The sequence below is a fragment of the Mchenga conophoros genome, linkage group LG7 (genome assembly GCF_057382185.1).
Source record: "Mchenga conophoros isolate Kocher_MC1m ecotype Shallow Benthic linkage group LG7, M_conophoros_male_GT1.1, whole genome shotgun sequence".
NCBI lineage: Eukaryota > Metazoa > Chordata > Actinopteri > Cichliformes > Cichlidae > Mchenga > Mchenga conophoros.
Window position 1 is genome coordinate 5,876,555 of NC_140532.1, and position 14,587 is coordinate 5,891,141.

The 14,587-nt window shown below is 42.9% G+C and overlaps 1 pseudogene across 1 annotated transcript in view; it reads right to left on the reverse strand.

Annotated features, from left to right (window-relative positions):
* Positions 1 to 13,781, reverse strand: part of LOC146569430 (immunoglobulin superfamily member 22-like) — a 19,132-nt pseudogene extending 5,351 nt beyond the window's left edge. Inside the window, exons 1-14 of the transcript XR_014893259.1 lie at positions 13,688 to 13,781; positions 13,195 to 13,329; positions 12,403 to 12,539; positions 11,117 to 11,216; positions 10,955 to 11,007; positions 10,532 to 10,698; positions 10,158 to 10,292; positions 9,924 to 10,070; positions 9,483 to 9,614; positions 2,599 to 2,785; positions 1,677 to 1,937; positions 767 to 891; positions 512 to 653; positions 55 to 264 (exon numbers count right to left, since the gene is read on the reverse strand). The product of XR_014893259.1 is annotated as an immunoglobulin superfamily member 22-like (transcript). The remainder of the gene's footprint in view (positions 1 to 54; positions 265 to 511; positions 654 to 766; positions 892 to 1,676; positions 1,938 to 2,598; positions 2,786 to 9,482; positions 9,615 to 9,923; positions 10,071 to 10,157; positions 10,293 to 10,531; positions 10,699 to 10,954; positions 11,008 to 11,116; positions 11,217 to 12,402; positions 12,540 to 13,194; positions 13,330 to 13,687) is intronic.
* Positions 13,782 to 14,587: the final 806 nt, after the last annotated feature.

Genomic DNA, 14,587 nt, shown 5'->3' on the forward strand with positions numbered 1-14,587 from the left:
AAACATCCAAAGTAAATAAAAAAACAACTATCTGCATATGATACAGCATGACACCCTTTATTTTAATCCACCTGCTAAGCACCAATGAGGTGCTATTATCTGTCTGCTCCACCTTGGTCCTCTCATCCTCCATAACCTTCACACCATCCTTATACCAGGTAAGCTTAGGATCTGATTTGCCTTTGTAATACCAGATGCTGTAAGTTTAGATACATTTCACTGAGTATTGTACTTGTATAACTATGCATGTGACAAATAAAGAATCTTGTTTCCTGTTTTATTGTGAAAGTCCCTGTGCAGTGTGCCTAGTTTTGCTTCCCCTTGTCTCATTAGGTCTGATTTGTCCCAGCTGTTCCCCATAGAAATAAACCACAATGGAGTTTGAAAAAAAAACATGGGCGTGTGTGTTTGGAGGATGTGTTTGTGCGTGGGGGTTTCGGGGGGGAGCGAGGATTTTTCTTGTAAAACAAAGGGGGACCTAGCAAAACAGTTTGGGAACCACTGCACTAACCTGCAATACTGGGCACAGCCTCACTTTCAGCCCCTTTAGCTCTGAATGTGTACTTGCTCTCATGGGACTCATTCACACCAGAGAAAATTAGTTTGTGCACAGCTCCCTGTTTTACCACCTGAACTCCATTCAGCTTCGAAAACTGTTGAATTTAACACAAAAGGATGGATGAAAAAGGCAAAAAAAAATTGCCAAATTTACATTTCAGGATTAACAGCTAACAAGTCTTTTATCCAGTTCTGCGTTATCTCTTACCTCCACCCCATCCTTCAGCCATACTCCATCCACCTTCTCATCAGCAAGAACAACACTCGGCTCTGCAGGGGACCCTGTCGAACACTGAACATCTGACATACCACTCTTCAGTGAGGCAAAACACTCTGGCAACACACAGAGAAAAAGAACTTAGAGAGAATTAACATTCATAGAATTAATTATTAATCAGTTATGCTGTGTTGTTAGATTTTTACAGTTTTTTCCATTGCCTTGGCTTTGGCTGATTCAAAAACGTTAGCTGAAATCTGCAAAAGAAACATCCATTTTACTCTCTAAAATATGCTAGTAGTATTTTACATCCAAAATGATCCATCTTATTGTCAGAAGCTGAAAGGTGGAAGTCACGAGCATGACTATTGTAAAACATACTTACAGAACTTGAGAGCAGTAAGCAATTTGTGAACATGGTGGAGTCTGCTCAGATAAAAATTCTGCAGGGGTAACAGCCTGAAAGAGGAGGAAGGATGTGTGGGAGTGCAACAAGGGAGAGACAAAAGAATATGGGAAGTTACACAAGAGTGAAGAAGATAGATCGCCATTCTCGCAAGTCTTTCTACTGCAGTGTTGCAAGGGAGAGCACCGGGTGCTTGCCTGATAGGAATCTGTGGCTAACAGTTCAACAGTTGGAGCACTTACTCTCACCACTACTCTGTGGCTGTGCAGTACTATAATAATACACACAATAGGCCTGTGTTTTGTTTCCACAAAGCATCTTTTTTGGCACTGACACTCTGTTTTGTTCTGAACAGCACTGTGCTATTTTTCTATTTCTCTGTTGCTGTAACTGCAGTTTACTGCATTGTTTGATCAGTGGAGGAACACATGCACTTTCACCTTATAGTCCAAGAAAATTTAAGGGTTCTTTTTCTCTATAGAGCAGAATTCTTACCAGCCACAGTGACTTTAGCAGACTTGACATATTCGTGTGCATCGTTGTCCTGAGTGCAGACAACAGAGTACTCTCCCTCATCAGCCAGCTGACACTCTTCTATAATAACCTCAGCCCTTTTCCCCTCACGCATGAAGATGTAGCGCCCGCTTGCTGTGATATCACACCCATCCTTCAGCCAGTGAATGTGCACGTCCTTGGAGCTCATCTCACACTCCAGGCGGGCTGTGCTTCTCTCATGCACACAGACATTCTGGTAAACTTGATGGGAATGCCTATATAGAATTAAAACAGAGAAAGAATGAAAATAAGAGAGGCACTTTAGCGCTAATGTGGACTTTATTAGCATACTACACTTACAAAGTTTTAGTAATTTTAGAAGTAGAAGCACAGACACTGATGATTACAAGGTGAAAGTATGAACAGAATTTAAATGCTCTTGCACTTATTAGGCTTGTTCTTTATATTCAGTCCCAGAAAAAAAAAGATAGAGCGTACTCATATTCATGAATAACTATAATTAACACAACCTCAATTGCTATGCTTCTCTTGGTCCAAACCCAGAGGACAGCCACGTGTCCTTGTAAAGATAATTACATGCCCCAACTTGCACCTTGGGCAAGTAAATGTCTTGTTAGGCAGAGCTGTAATAAATGAGCTTGTTGTGAGCAGGGATTTGGTTGGATTACTTTCAACTGAGCACTAGGAGGGAGGATTTATTGCACTCCCCATACATCTTCATTTGAAAAACAGGGAAGATGATGTTGTTTTGCATAGCTACGAAGGAGCGAAGCTTCTAATCTCAGGGGAGGAAAACAAGGCAGTGGCAGCTCATATCTCAACTGTGAAGGTTTGTTTCCCTAGAAATATTAGCTCCAACAAGACAGCTCTGTTGGGAAAAACAAAACAACAAAAACAAGACAAACTAGTTTTTTTTCTTCGTGTTGGCCAATAAAAAGCAGCAAGGTGGCAGTGAGGTCTCCAGTGCTGGTTGTTTAGTTTCCAGTGTCAGTGGCTTTCATATCCTTAATCTTTAAGGTGTAGGTGAGGTCATCCTCATACAGAGAGACATCAGACTTTTCATCTCTTTCCCTCTCCTTTTCCTTTATCTGCAAAAACAAAAAACACTTCTGGGAAAACTATTTCCACATTATGTTCCAGTGTTTTATATTTCCTCAAACAATGGCAGTATACTGTATCTGTGGGTTCCTTTTTTTTGGAGTAACTGAGATAGTCAAAGGAGCTTGCAAAGAAAAGCGTCTGGACTTCTTTAAGTTGCTTGAAGACGTTTCACCTCTTATCCGAGAAGCTTCTTCAGTTCTAAGGTTCTAAGCACCTGAGTGACATGGGCACCTACACTCTGCAGGTTGGAGACAAGAGACTTTCGGCATGTGCAGAGTGGAACTCGGGACTCCTTCTCACTGCTCATAATACAGATTTTATTGTATTTACTGTCCCCATTTACATACTCCTTTTTACATGCTTTCTTTACATTTGTCATTACTTAACACCATGTCATATTTTATGTCAACCCCCTCCCCCCCAGATCCATAGCTAGTTGGCTTGGAATCCTTGGATATGTTTACTTGACTGATCAATAAAAACCCTTCTTGTCTTCTGCTTTATCTCATTCAAATGAACTGCTTAAAGTCGTGTCTGACTTAAAGCCAAAAAAGAGTAAATGAGCGACAGACTGCTGTGTTTGAGGTCCATCTTTCCAAGAAAACAGATCGACCCCTAATCTGGAAGGTTAGTGTAGTTAGTGTGTAGTTCAGGAAGAGAATCATAGAATTTAATTACACTTTTACACTATCATATGATATCGCATATAGGATGAGACTGAAAATGCTTTTTAAAGATAGTTTCCTGAATTTCTTAACATCTCAGTTACTCTGTCTGTGAAGGTTCTCAGTCATCCAGGTCATCGTAGTCAAAGGAGCTTGCAAAGAAAAGCGTCTGGACTTCTTTAAGTTGCTTGAAGACGTTTCACCTCTCATCCGAGAAGCTTCTTCAGTTCTAAGGTCAAATGGTGGAGAGTCCCAGATATAAACCTAGTGGGAGTATCCCCCCACAGAGGGACAAAAGGACCCCCTGATGATCCTCTAATCGCCTGAGCCAAGGTGGGAAACTGGGCGTGGGTCCCAATCAGCCAGAGTTTCGGGTGTGTTCATTGTGAAACCTGGCCCCACCTTATCATGCGAATTCCTGAGGTCAGATGGCCCAGGATGTGAGTGGGCATTAAGGCGTCTGGGAAGGGATCTCAAAACTGGATTATAGATGGCAGAGAGTTGGTGTCGTAAACCCCCGCCTCTGTTCAAAGATGGTCGCTCACAGTGGACATAGATGGCTTCTTTCACTCCTCTTTCAAACCATCTGTCCTCTCTGTCCAAAATGTGAACATTGGCATCCTCGAAAGAGTGTCCTTTATCCTTAAGATGCAGATGGACTGCTGAGTCTTGTCCTGTGGAGGTGGCTCTTCTGTGTTGTGCCATGCGCTTGTGAAGTGGCTGTTTGGTCTCTCCAATGTAGAGGTCTGAGCATTCCTCGCTGCACTGTACAGCATACACCACATTGTTAAGTTTGTGTTTTGGCATTTTGTCTTTCGGGTGAACCAGTTTCTGTCTGAGCGTGTTGCTGGGTCTGAAATGCACTGGGATGTCATGCTTGGAGAAAACTCTCCTGAGTGTCTCTGATACACCGGCTACATAGGGGATGACAATGTTGTTGCGTCTGTCCTTCTTATCCTCTCTCGCTGGTGTCTGGTCTTCTTTTCTGTGCCTCTTTGCTGACTTTAAGAACGCCCATTTAGGATAGCCGCACGTTTTGAGTGCTTCCTTTACATGTGTGTGTTCCTTCTTTTTTCCTTCAGGCTTAGAGGGAACATGTTCTGCCCGGTGGTGTAGGGTCCTGATTACTCCAAGTTTGTGTTCCAGAGGGTGATGGGAGTCAAAGAGGAGGTACTGGTCCGTGTGTGTGTGGGCTTCCGGTAAACTTCGATGTTGAGTTTGCTGTTCTCTTCAATGTGCACAGCGCAGTCCAGGAAAGGCAGACAGTTGTCCTTTGTGTCTTCCCTGGTGAACTTGATGTTCTTATCCACAGCGTTGATGTGCGCAGTGAAGGATTCCACTTCTTGTGTCTTGATTTTGACCCAGGTGTCGTCCACATATCTGTACCAGTGGCTGGGTACTCTTCCTTTGAAAGAGCCAAGAGCCTTCCTTTCCACTTCCTCCATGTAAAGGTTGGCTACAATAGGTGACACGGGGGAGCCCATGGCACAGCCATGTTTTTGTCTGTAAAAGCCTTCGTTGTATTTGAAATATGTAGTGGTGAGGCAGAGGTCTAACAGTGTGCAGATCTGATTGGGTGTGAAGTTGGTCCTGTCCTCCAAGGAGCTGTCTTCTTGTAGTCGTTTTCTGACAGTCTCCACGGCCTCCGTGGTGGGTATGCAAGTGAAGAGAGAGACTACATCAAAGGACACCATGGTTTCATCTGGATCCAGGGTAAGTTTCTGGACCTTGTCGGTGAAGTCGGTGGAGTTCTTGATGTGGTGTGGGTTGTTCCCCACGAGAGGAGCAAGGATGGTAGCAAGGTGTTTTGCAATGTTATAAGTGGCTGAGTTTATGCTACTGACTATGGGTCTGAGTGGGACAGCTTCCTTGTGGATCTTAGGAAGTCCATAGATGCAGGGTATGGCATCCCCTGGATAAAGGCGGTGATATGTAAGGCGGTCAATAATTTTGTCCTTTTCAAAGTCTTGAAGGCAAGCTATAACTTTCTTTTTGTAGCTGCTTGTGGGGTCTCGCTTTAGGGCTTCGTAGGTATTGTTGTCACTGAGGAGAGTAGTGATCTTTGTATGGTAATCTGTAGTGTTTAGGACCACGGTGCATCTTCCCTTATCAGCTGGTAAAACAGTGATGTTGTGGTCTTTGCTCAGGGAAGCGACGGCCTTCTTTTCCTGTATTGTGAGGTTGGATGGAGGGACTTTGGCACTGGAGAGCATGGCTGAGACTTTCATCCTGATTTGCTCTGCTTCTGTCTGTGATAATTTATTAATCCGTATGGCAGATTCTGTGGCTGTGATGAGGTCCACTATGGGCAACTGTTGTGGAGAAATGGCAAAATTGAGTCCTTTGGCTAATACTCTCTTTTCAGGTTCAGTGAGGATCCTGTTCTTAACCCATTTCTCCTGACTGGCATCAGGTGTGTTTTCTTCTCTGGGTTGTGTAGGTTCAGGATGAGGAGTGTGTGTTTTTGAAAGCAAGGTGTGAAATTTCCTGCGTTGTCTTTCTTTTCCTTTAGAGTGTTGGGCCCGCTGAGCCTTGTCCACAAACTTGTAAACCTCTTCTAAGATTGGACAGGGTAGAAGGATTTCCAGTTCCTGCAGGGTCTGGCTGATCTTGATCTCGAGGGCATCTATGGTGAAATGGACCTGTCTTATCCTTTCACTTAAAAGGTGATTTTGTGCTCTCTGTAGAATCAAGTCTGCTCTGTATCCCCTGACAGTGGATCCAAGGCGCAGGCTCTTAGGAACAACTCTGCTTTGTCTACATCTTAGGTTGAAACGGAGATGGTTCCTATAATCCGCTAGTTTCCTTGATTCCCTTTCATACTCCCGCACCAGTTGAAGGGTGTTCCTCCCAAAATGTACGGCAATATGTCTGTGAAGGTTCTCAGTCATCCAGGTCATCGTAGTCAAAGGCGCTTGCAAAGAAAAGCGTCTGGACTTCTTTAAGTTGCTTGAAGACGTTTCACCTCTCATCCGAGAAGAAAACGACTACAAGAAGACAGCTCCTTGGAGGACAGGACCAACTTCACACCCGATCAGATCTGCACACTGTTAGACCTCTGCCTCACCACTACATATTTCAAGTACAACGAAGGCTTTTACAGACAAAAACATGGCTGTGCCATGGGCTCCCCCGTGTCACCTATTGTAGCCAACCTTTACATGGAGGAAGTGGAAAGGAAGGCTCTTGGCTCTTTCAAAGGAAGAGTACCCAGCCACTGGTACAGATATGTAGACGACACCTGGGTCAAAATCAAGACACAAGAAGTGGAATCCTTCACTGCGCACATCAACGCTGTGGATAAGAACATCAAGTTCACCAGGGAAGACACAAAGGACGACTGTTTGCCTTTCCTGGACTGCGCTGTGCACATTGAAGAGAACGGCAAACTCAACATCGAAGTTTACCGGAAGCCCACACACACGGACCAGTACCTCCTCTTTGACTCCCATCACCCTCTGGAACACAAACTTGGAGTAATCAGGACCCTACACCACCGGGCAGAACATGTTCCCTCTAAGCCTGAAGGGAAAAAGAAGGAACACACACATGTAAAGGAAGCACTCAAAACGTGCGGCTATCCTAAATGGGCGTTCTTAAAGTCAGCAAAGAGGCACAGAAAAGAAGACCAGACACCAGCGAGAGAGGATAAGAAGGACAGACGCAACAACATTGTCATCCCCTATGTAGCCGGTGTATCAGAGACACTCAGGAGAGTTTTCTCCAAGCATGACATCCCAGTGTATTTCAGACCCAGCAACACGCTCAGACAGAAACTGGTTCACCCGAAAGACAAAACGCCAAAACACAAACTTAACAATGTGGTGTATGCTGTAGAGATGGACCGATCCGATATTACGTATCGGTATCGGTCCGATACTGACCTAAATTACTGGATCGGATATCGGAGAAAAATAAAAAATGAAATCCGATCCATTAAATATCACGAAAGCACCTCACAAAACTTGCAAAACGCCGTAACTCACCTCAGAATGTTAGCACGTCGGAGCAGTTTGCATCACGTGATAGAGCGGCTGTGGCATGCAGGACCTGTCGGTGGTCTGGATAGCATTTGGAGCTTCGCTAGCAACCTGGCATTTCATCTCCGACAAAGTTATCCCCGAGAGAAGTAAAGCAAGTGTGTAAGTCCATCTCTGAATGTTTGTAAAGCATTCCCACGTTAAGCTTAACGAGCGACTGCCTCTCGCTCTCCATTGTGAAACTGCTTAAATGATCAGCTGATTGGCTTTTCTGTAGCGAGTCCGTCTCTCGTGTTTGTTTTTGGTCCACTTTGCGCCAGAAAGAGGAAACCAGCGGCTGAACAACAGCAGAACGTTTAAGCTTGATAAGCTGTTGTTAGAATTTATTTAATATTACTTTCTACACCAGGATCTTTTTCTACGTAGCTGACGGCTGGTAACTGTGCAGGGGCGGATCTAGCAAAGTTTAGCCAGGGGGGCCGATAGGGCATTAACTGGGAAAAGGGGGCACAAAGACATACTTTTCTTTCTTATTCTCATTTAAAATGTCTAGCTTTTAATAAATAATTATCTGACACCCAAAGTTTTAATTTGATGTAAAATGAATAGAAGTCCATTACTGTATATAGTAACTATTAAGTCTAATATATATACCCTAGTAAGCTATAGTACTTTTTACTTTGGGAAGGTACCATCTGTGCAGTCTGCAATTTTGTTGAAGAAAGATGTTGAATCTATTTAATATTTCTTGAAAAATAATTGATTTCTGTGCATTTTTTTTCACACTGCATCAAATTAAGGTTGATTACGTCGATTAAGCATCATGAGGTGGAGCGTGAGGGGTGGTTCCCTATTTTTTATTTATTTATTTTTGTTGTTGCTGGGAGTTGGAACCCTATTAGTTAGGTTGCTTAATATTTACGCTAAGTACTCTTTAAAATACCAGAATAGGGAGGATGGTGTAGGTTTAAGTTTATTAGATTGATCAGTATTGCTGAACTATGAAATATTTTTTTTGTATACAGGTATAACAGAATAGCTTTAGTGTAGTTGTTGTTTTAAACTTGAGTATGAACTTGCAGACTTGCAAAATGCAGCAAGATATTTTAAAAAACAGTTTTGTTGATTAAAAAACACTATATCGGATTCATATCGGTATCGGCAGATATCCAAATTTATGATATCGGTATCGGTATCGGACATAAAAAAGTGGTATCGTGCCATCTCTAGTATGCTGTACAGTGCAGTGAGGAATGCTCAGACCTCTACATTGGAGAGACCAAACAGCCACTTCACAAGCGCATGGCACAACACAGAAGAGCCACCTCCACAGGACAAGACTCAGCAGTCCATCTGCATCTTAAGGATAGAGGACACTCTTTCGAGGATGCCAATGTTCACATTTTGGACAGAGAGGACAGATGGTTTGAAAGAGGAGTGAAAGAAGCATCTATGTCCACTGTGAGCGACCATCTTTGAACAGAGGCGGGGGTTTACGACACCAACTCTCTGCCATCTATAATCCAGTTTTGAGATCCCAGACGCCTTAACGCCCACTCACATCCTGGGCCATCTGACCTCAGGAATTCGCATGATAAGGTGGGGCCAGGTTTCACAATGAACTCACCCGAAACTCTGGCTGATTGGGACCCACGCCCAGTTTCCCACCTTGGCTCAGGCGATTAGAGGATCATCAGGGGGTCCTTTTGTCCCTCTGTGGGGGGAAACTCCCACTAGGTTTATATCTGGGACTCTCCACCATTTGACCTTAGAACTGAAGAAGCTTCTCGGATGAGAGGTGAAACGTCTTCAAGCAACTTAAAGAAGTCCAGACGCTTTTCTTTGCAAGCTCCTTTGACTACGATGACCTGGATGACTGAGAACCTTCACAGACAGAGTAACTGAGATGTTAAGAAATTCAGGAAACTATCTTTAAAAAGCATTTTCAGTCTCATCCTATATGCGATATCATATGATAGTGTAAAAGTGTAATTAAATTCTATGATTCTCTTCCTGAACTACACACTAACTACACTAACCTTCCAGATTAGGGGTCGATCTGTTTTCTTGGAAAGATGGACCTCAAACACAGCAGTCTGTCGCTCATTTACTCTTTTTTGGCTTTAAGTCAGACACGACTTTAAGCAGTTCATTTGAATGAGATAAAGCAGAAGACAAGAAGGGTTTTTATTGATCAGTCAAGTAAACATATCCAAGGATTCCAAGCCAACTAGCTATGGATCTGGGGGGGAGGGGGTTGACATGAGGGTTTTTGAGTAATATGAACTAAGTGAGAAAGTCTGATCTCTGGGTCAAATAAATACTGACACTGAATGGAGGGGATAAAATATGACATGGTGTTAAGTAATGACAAATGTAAAGAAAGCATGTAAAAAGGAGTATGTAAATGGGGACAGTAAATACAATAAAATCTGTATTATGAGCAGTGAGAAGGAGTCCCGAGTTCCACTCTGCACATGCCGAAAGTCTCTTGTCTCCAACCTGCAGAGTGTAGGTGCCCATGTCACTCAGGTGCACGCAATAGAAATGCATAGCATGTGCTTAGTTCCCATCAGTTTCACTTCATATTTCCCATGAGAGTACTGGACCCACTGCAGCTCTGCGCCCTGAATTGCAAGCACAACGCTGAGATGAGGGGAGAAATCGCAAGTGGTTTATGTCATGGTAACATTCATAAATAAGAAGACTTTGACACTGAACCAGAAAACTGATGTGCTTTACCAAAAACCACTGATCCTGATGTTTGGATCCTTCAGTTCCAAGACAGTGTTGAACACGATGTCAACTTTGGCAGTGATGTCTTCCAGGGGCTTCAAGACACGCACCATCTTGTAAAACATATCAAATGTAGAAATACTTAAATAATGACATTTTGAATTATTTCCCATCTTCACATCAGCTGACTTTTGCTTTACTAACTTAACTTTGTCGCCAAGTTGTGTAAACTTTTCTCAGTTCTCCCTTGCTCTATTTTAAGCTGGTTTTTTTTAAAATATCATATCCCAAACCTGTTCATCTTTATTTGATCCTGTGTCATGTGTGCAAGCTCTCTGCATCACAGGTCTACCTCCACCTCCACTTTCTTCTTCATCTCCTTGAACTTCTTGAGAATGCCTCTGATGTTGCTGAAGCCATACTTGGCACAGATCCCCCCCAGTCCTTCTTGTCAGCTCCAGCCAGGATCTTTAACATCTCCTCCTCTGTAGGTGGCTTCTTCTTCTCTTCTCCATACCTCTGCAAAAGAAGAAATATGTTACACAGGAAGCAGTTATACAGGTATATACTATGCTTGTTTGCATGTATGACATAGAATAGGAATATGTGCGATAGTAGCTGAAAAGAATCTTCCTCAGTCCCACCAGAAACTCTTTAGATCTTGTCCTGTGGGTATTTCTGGATGCATGCAAAAACATATATCTGGCAATTGATCAGAGAGTGCTCCATCACACCTTGACAGGTTCTAGGAGTGTCACAGCTAGTATTAGACAACATGCGTGTGCTCCTGCTGCTCCTCCAGCATCTTTTTGAAGTCCATTGGTGGTTCTGGAAACAAAGAGAAAGCAACTTTCACCTGTGGCACTAGGAGAAAACTGGAGGCAAACTGTGCTGATGGCTTCCAAACAACCCATGCTGTACGATATGGCTGGCTTACTTTCTGTAACACTGAGTGATATGGAGAAGGCAGCATCTCTGTGCTTGTTGGAGGCAGTGCACTTGTAGACATCGGCATCCTCCAAGGTCAGATTTTTGATCTAATTTGGAGAGAAGGTATTAGACATTAGGTAAATGACTAATGAAGGAAAAAGCAACGTGTCTAGTTACAGTGAGACGTTTCAAACTGTCACACTGTCATTCAGGTCATTTTTATCCCACGCAGTACTCATTTTAAGCAGTAGAAGGCAGTGGCATGATAGGAATAACTCCTCAACACACAGTATTGGAACTTAACAGTCATCCCTTACCAGAGAAACAGATGGCAAGGGGAGATGCATATGTCAGCACCCACAAGTTAATTGCTTTATAATAGCTATTTAAGCTTCAGTTAAGCTCCCCGGCTGGTACAGAGAAAGCACTAAATCCACTGTGGAGTGGTTATAGATAAAAGGTTCAGTGAGAGTTTTTTCCCCCGTCCTGTCTACTTTTCCTCATGATGCATGGTGTGTCATCTCACTTGACAGCACCAAAACGGGGAGCTGTTCAGCTAAATGATAGGCTGTACAGAGATACCATGCCCAGAAAGAGTATTTCACCTTTTAAAGCAACACATTTTTACTAGATACCCTAAACCCTGAATTCACACTTCCAGATAATGATGCTGAAATTACAGTCTTAACTTAAAAAAAATAATGGCATGATTTATTTGTCAATAGAGTAACATTCAAGCTTAACATTAGTCAGCAGCAACACAATGACAGTGAACAAAATCCCTTAATGTTTTAAAATATCACATAAAAAGGGGGAAATTTAATCTTCTTCTTCTTCTACTTTCAGCTGCTCACTTTAGGAGTTGTCACAGCCCATCATCTGCCTCCATCTTATCCTATCTCTAGGGCATTCTCCTCTGTCACACCAACAGTCTGCATGTCCCTCTTCACTACATCCACGAATCTTCTCTGCGATCTTCCTCTTTTCCTCCTGCCTGGTAACATCCTGGTCAAATATATCACAATCCCTCCTCCGCTCATGTCCAAACCATCTCAGACACACTTCTCTAACTTTGTCTCCAAACCATTCAGCCTGAGCTGAACCTCTGATGTATTCATTTCTTATCTTGTCCATCCTAGTCACTCTTAATGAAAATCTTAACATCTTTACCTCTGCGACCTCCAGATCTGCCTCCGGTCCTTTTTTCATACATCATGGCAGGTCTAACTAGTATTTTGTAGATCAAATTTCAATTAGGCCAAGGATAAGTCATGTAGTTTTACAGTGTCAAACCTTCAGTATATGCTGTTTGTCGATGTTGTCATGGGAAGATTTTGTTGCCACAGACAGTGGGAACCCACTAGCTCGCTCCCAGCTCACACTGGGCTGTGGATTCCCAGTCACATTTGCCTTGAATGCAGCATTGTCACCTATGAATGACAAAAAGACAGATCAGGTTAAGATTTATATTTTGCTATAACAGTTGCCATAACATTAAATGATTTAGGATCATCATTTTCTGCTTTCCTTTTGAGACAAGTAGCTGTAGGGTCATTCCATGAATGATAATAGCCTGGCTACTCTGCAGTATTCTGCATATTGTGATGGGCGAGCTTCTGCAGCTCTCTTAATCTATAATTTACAGGTAGAGGTAGAGTGAATCAGATTAAAACGCGTAGATTTTATGCTAAAAAGGCACTGGTATTCAGCATAAGCAGCAAATGCTTTTTCAATAGAGGTGATGAGAACTATAAAGTCTTTATCACAGTATTTCTGTCCTTGGTGAGGTCTTTGTTAGGACTTTTATCAGATGCAGCCCACAGTACCTTCGCTCAGTAAGAAAAAATGTTTACCTAAAGTTTTCACATCACATGAAACTTTTGTTTCCCAGTAGAGTTTTGTTTGTGTCATCCAGTGTTTCCAGGCAAATCATGGGCAAGTGTCTAAATTTGGCTGGTGCACGCTTTTCTTATAGTCTCAAGGGCACTTGCTTGCAATATAATGTGAGGAGAGATTCTGCAAGATGCAAAGGGCATTTTGTAAAATTTCAAGCTGCTGTGGAATGAAAAGAATGGTTCACCTCACCCTCTTGGGCAGTGATGGGCCGTAGCTTCACTTCAAAATCTGGGACAGACTCTCCCTCTGGGATTTGGGGGGATTTTTGTACCTGGTTGAAGGACTCCACCACAGCGGAGGTCTTACATTGAACCCCAGAGTGCTCTAAAGGTGAGTCAAGTACATCCACAGTAAGACTATCAGAATATTGTACAAACAGGCAACCTAAGTGCACAATTGTTTCTTTTTCCTTTTTTTTGAAAGGAGAAGAGAAAAAAGAACGGAGGCCTGACTAAGTGCTGAGAAGTCTGCAGTAGGTAATAAACTTTATTTTTGCGCTCTACATTAGGGGATTTGACATGGTTGTTGAAGCTAATCATTGATGTTAGTTAATTATGCTGCTTTTGCTTATAGCAAAGACAGCTCTTTTAGATAGTCCTTCCTTGCCTGTCTCATAATACCAAAGATTTAGCGCTAAGAATGCCAGAATGAAGGAGGATCTCCTTGCATGCAAGATCCCTACCCTCTGCGCTCCTTGCCAAGCCCTGAGCCTCCTTAGGATACTTGGTGGAGCTCATGGAGGAGGTGAAGGTGGACGAGCTGCAGGAAGAGGTCATCTGCCTCTCTCACATGTGCTGTTCTGTGTGCTCTGCTTTGACCCCGGAGGTCTGGAGGAGCTCTGATAGTATGATGATAGTGATGTAAAGGTGAGGTGAACTGCACCTGGCTTTAAGTAGACACCAATAGAGATGTGAAAGTATAGTTTTGCAAATGGCAGATATTGGGCTCCCACTTCCGTGGGGTTAGGTGCAACATCATTTAACTCTAGTGGATAAGAGGGGACAAAGGCACATCCTTTCCAACTGATACAGTGATACAGCTAATATCCTATATTGTGACTTAATAGGACAAGCGGAAGAACCGCTAGCCCTGTGCTCATGCTTATATACCTGAATGTGTTTAGGTCTATATAAAAGTGTGCCGGTTGCATTTAACACACTCTTCCTGTGGTGATTGGGTGTGTGTTCCCAAAAGCATGCAAGATTGTAACTCACTTCCCTTCCTCTGCTCATTCCCTGTCCTTTTCTTGCTTTGTCATCCCCCTTTCAGCAGCGACTACAATAGGCCTTTGCCTTTTCCAGTCTCACACCAAGATCCAATTAAAAGGTAATCCACACACCTGCTGTGTGAGATAAAGCATTGTGTTTGTATCACTGATGAACTGTGCTCCTTCTTTCTTACTTTGAATTTGGATTTCTCCCTCATGCCCAGCCCTAATTTCTTTTCACATGTGTAGCTGTGTATCTACTTCTTTGTGTGGACATAATGAATACACACTATGAGAAGCTGAAGGAACAATACTGGATATATAAAACCTCCGTGAAAGTATGAGCAAATGTCAAGCTCCGTATACTGTTACCTA